Source organism: Tupaia chinensis, unplaced genomic scaffold (assembly GCF_000334495.1).
Source record: "Tupaia chinensis unplaced genomic scaffold, TupChi_1.0 Scaffold000320_1, whole genome shotgun sequence".
Classification (NCBI taxonomy): domain Eukaryota; kingdom Metazoa; phylum Chordata; class Mammalia; order Scandentia; family Tupaiidae; genus Tupaia; species Tupaia belangeri.
In genome coordinates, this window is record NW_006159813.1 from 3,544,919 (window position 1) to 3,549,425 (window position 4,507).

A 4,507-nucleotide genomic window follows, 5' to 3' on the forward strand; every position below is an offset into this window, starting at 1 on the left:
GAAAGAATGTAAATTAAGTTACAAAAAAAAGTTTCAGAAAAAAAAATCCATTCGATGACTGCAGTAAGATATATAGCCCCAGCTAAGTACTACTTTATAGGATGCCTAAAGTTAGACTTGTGTTCATGGAAATGTATATATCAGCTATGTTTGCTATGAAAATATTTAGATTAATTAAGATCTTTAGTAATTCAATAAAAAAGGGGGGGAGGAAACAGTATAGAAAGTAAACATAGATACCAGAGACAGTGTGGAAAGAGAGTGGGAGATGGCAGAGGGTAAGAGATAGGGAATCAAGGATGGAGGGAAAAAAAGCAAAACATACAGGAAACAAGAAATGGAAAATTATTTGTTGACAATAACATGAATAACATGTATGTTGATGTGCTTGACTGAGACAGTATACAGTGTACTCTGGATGGAAAATCCCATTTTGTATGCTGTAATGATGTACAGTGAATGAATGTAAACAAATAAATTTAAATAAAAATAAATTTAAAAAAAGAAAATACCTATTATAAAAAACAGTGCATAGATTTCAAAATAAACTCATACTTTAATTCCAAAATAAAATAAAATAAAATAAAATAAATTATTATTAGAAAGAAGAATCTTAGTGGGAGAAGGAGCTGTCCAGCATTAGGACCTCCATGAAGAGACCATTCCTACCCAGAACCAGCCAATTCCCTGCTGCGAGATTCAATCTCAGCTTACCCTCCTTCACACTGCCTCTCTCTAGGGCATTCATCCCTCAAATTGTGGGCCTGCTCATAAGTTCCTGCTGCTGAAAAACCTGTGGCTGGTTCACTGAATAGCAGGACCAGTGCCTGATCCTTTGCCTCACCCACAGGCGTTCATGATCTGATGCCTACATTTATCTTCTGGTTTACCCCATTCTATTCCATGTCTCCCTGAATTATTGAAACCAATCCCCTCTGTCCTCTCTGTTCACCTGAAAAACTCCTACTCATCCAGGGCACTTCGTAACCATGGGATCTGTCTCATCTGATCCTCTCCTACCTTCTGTGTCTGTAATAAAATACTCTCTCCCGGGTCTCCTTTAAGCCAGCAGGGTACTTCCTAATTTGTGTAGAGTTATTTGTCAGAATGCTGGCGGTAAGAACTTTGAAAGAACAGCTCGTGTCTATTTCCTATTTGGGTTTAGTACAAGACTGGCACGTAGTAGAAGTTCAATAAATGCAGGAAGATTCTGTACACAGTGTAGTGCTAACTGAAGCTCATGTCTCCCTTATCTCCCCACACACACACACACACACACACACACACACACACACATATGTTCTCTACATAAACATATATATATATATATAATCTACATATGTAGGTAGGTACACATACACACACACACATATATATTTTAAGAGATTTTTTCTATAGGGTGTGTACACTCTACCTCTATATGTGTGTGTTTATATATGTATATATATATGTAGATAGGTAGGTACATATGTGTGTGTGTGTTTATTTATTTATTATTTTTTAAAGAGAGACTTTTGCTATAGGGTGTGTGCTCTCACTGGAGGGACAGAGAGAGACAGAAAGTGAGGAATCGTCCCCTGGGGGGATGGCCATGCCACAATCCCTTCTCCAGTCTTCTCTTGGGATTTTGAGTACACATGCACACACACCTGGACTGAGTTTCACGCCACTGGGTCTGCAACTTGAACTGCGGTCGACTACATGGGTGTCCAATGATGTAACCATAACACCGTCTGCTGGACCTCAAAAGGCATGATTTTATACCCACATACTATATGGTATCATATAGATCCACTTAACTGCAAAATGATAAGAGAAAAAGACTATTTTACGTATATCGTATGTAAAAATAATATAGACTATATATAATAGCAATGATAATACGTAGCTGCAGTAACAGGCTGAGTTAGCCTTCACCCCAAATCTAAGGATTAGGGCCTGCAATTGGCCACATTTAACATAAAAGGGTCTAGAAATATGCAGAGAATTGAAGTAATTTGTCCAAGGACACACAGGTAGTAAAAGAAAGAGCCAACACTTGAACCCACTCAGTAGTCTGTGTTTTCAATCTTTTTTTTTTAATTGACATTTTTTAGAATTATTTAATTTGTCACTATTATTAGTAGTAGTAGTATTTAATTTGACCAGAGAAAGAGAGAAAGGGAAAAAGAAAATGAGAAAGCAAGCCTCCAGGTCCAGGACTTGAACTGTGGTTGGCCATGTGGGAGTCCAGCTCCTTAACTACCATGCTGCTTTCTGGTCCCATTGCTTCTATATGTTTCTTTATTCCAAAAATGCCATTCATTTATGTACACGTTTGTATAAGGCACAGCATTTAAATGGAGACAAAAATGGGTTGTGCTGTCATGGAGCTTACAGTCCATTTGGGGTGGCAGTGGTTACATTAAACATCATAAGAAATAAACACACCGTGGGACCAGCAGATGGCATAATGGTTCTGTTGCTGGACTCCCACATAGTTGACCGTGGTTCGAATCTCAGATCCAACAACTTAAAACTCACACTGGGCACATGTGCATGCATGCCCCAAATCCTGAGGGGACCATGGAGGAGGAGGGATTGTGACATGGCCATCCCCCGGGAGGGTGATTTCTCACTTTCTGTCTCTCTAACAAGCACACATGCCCCTATGGCAAAAATCTACTAAAAAAGAAAGAACGAGTGAACGAACAAACAAGTGAGCCATGTGTCAGAGGAGAAATGACAGGAAATGGTAACTGAGAAATTTACTAGTCTGAGTGCAAAGAGGTAAAAATCTCTCTGAGACCGTTGCCCTTAAGCTGAGACAAAGAATCAGAGGCATTAGCCAAATGGGGAAGAGAGACAGCGTTTCAGGAAAAGGGTTCAGAATGTGTGAAGACCGCACGTTTTTGAAAAGAATTAGGCACACTCGAGGAAGAGGCTACAGCCCTGAGCACAGTTACAGAGCCAGGCAGAAAGGAATGACTGGCAGGAGGGTGTGCTCTGTGCGATGACATTAGGCTCTCTGTGTCTTGCTTCCCTTCCAAACAAGTCTTGTTTTCTTATCTGTAAAAGGAGAGAACCAGCGCAATGGCATTTTATCATCATTTCTCAAAGTGAGGAGCCTTGGCACCCTCATGGTATCCCCCAGAAGGATTTCAGTGACACCCAGGCAGACAGAGCACATTGGAGCACATGGTCATAAGGTAGAATATTCTCTCTTCTTAAATCCTCTGTTTATTATTGAGGTACTCCAGAAGTACATCTTTATCCCTTGATTTATTTAAAATACCTTTTTCCTTTTTTTTTGGAGAGGTTTTGGCTAATAGGATGCATGTGCTCACCAGACAGACAGAGAGAGACAGAGAGACAGAAAGCGAGAAATCACCTCCTGGGGGGGAAGGCTATGCCACAATCCCTTCTCCTCCATTCTCCTCTCGGGATCTTGGGCATGCACGCACACACACACCCGGCGTGAATTTAAGTCACCAGGTCCGGGACTCGAACTGCGGTCGACTACGTGGGAGTCCAGTGACATAGCCATTATGCTAACTGCTGGTCCCGACTTACTTAAAATATCTTGAACGCATGTCTTCGCACTTGCTTTTTAACAAGGAGAAAGCAACTTTAGGTTCAGAGGCTTAGGTAACCAGAATTTAGTAACAATGGCTTTGTTTCCATTGAATTTATTTTTATAGTTGTCTTCCATCATCGGCATGGGGATACAGTTTATTCGTTTCTCAAATGCATACTCTATGTATATTTGCTAAGTAAAGAGGTGAGCCACTTTTTTCCCCAAAACTTTTCATTATAGAAATTTTCTAACATATACAAAAGCAAAGAGAAGAACATAACGAATCCCTGTGTGCCCATTGTTGATCCTCAACAATTACCAATACACAGTCGGTTTTGTGTCATCGGTACCCTGACCCACTTTCCACACTACTAAACTATTTCGAAGCAAATTTAAGACATTGTGCTATTCTAATTAGAAACACTGCAGAATATATCTCTAAAATATAGAAATTCTTTCATCATTACATTAGATAAGATTAACAATCATTTCCATTATTTGAACTTTTTTTGTTGCAGGAGGGCACATGCATTTACTAGGGAGAGAGACAGACAGACAGACACGGAGAGACAGAAACAGGGAGAGAAAGTACTCCCCAATGGAGTCTGGTCATGCCACACTTCTTTTATCTTTCATTCCTTCTTCCCATTGGGATTTTGGACACACACACACACACACACACACACACACACACACACGCACACGGTGTGTTTTTTCAACCTACCAGGGCCAGGATTTGAACCATAGTCATCCAAATCAGATCCAGCTCTCCTAATCACTGTGCTGCAGAGCCAGCCAAACAGTAACCTCTTAATAATGTCAAACACCTGGTCAATGTCCACTTTTCGCAATTGTCTTTTGATTATTTATTATTTGTTGGCTCATTTGTTTGAGCTGGGACTCAAATAAGGTCCTTTCATTGTGGTTGGATATTATATTTATTTAAGATTC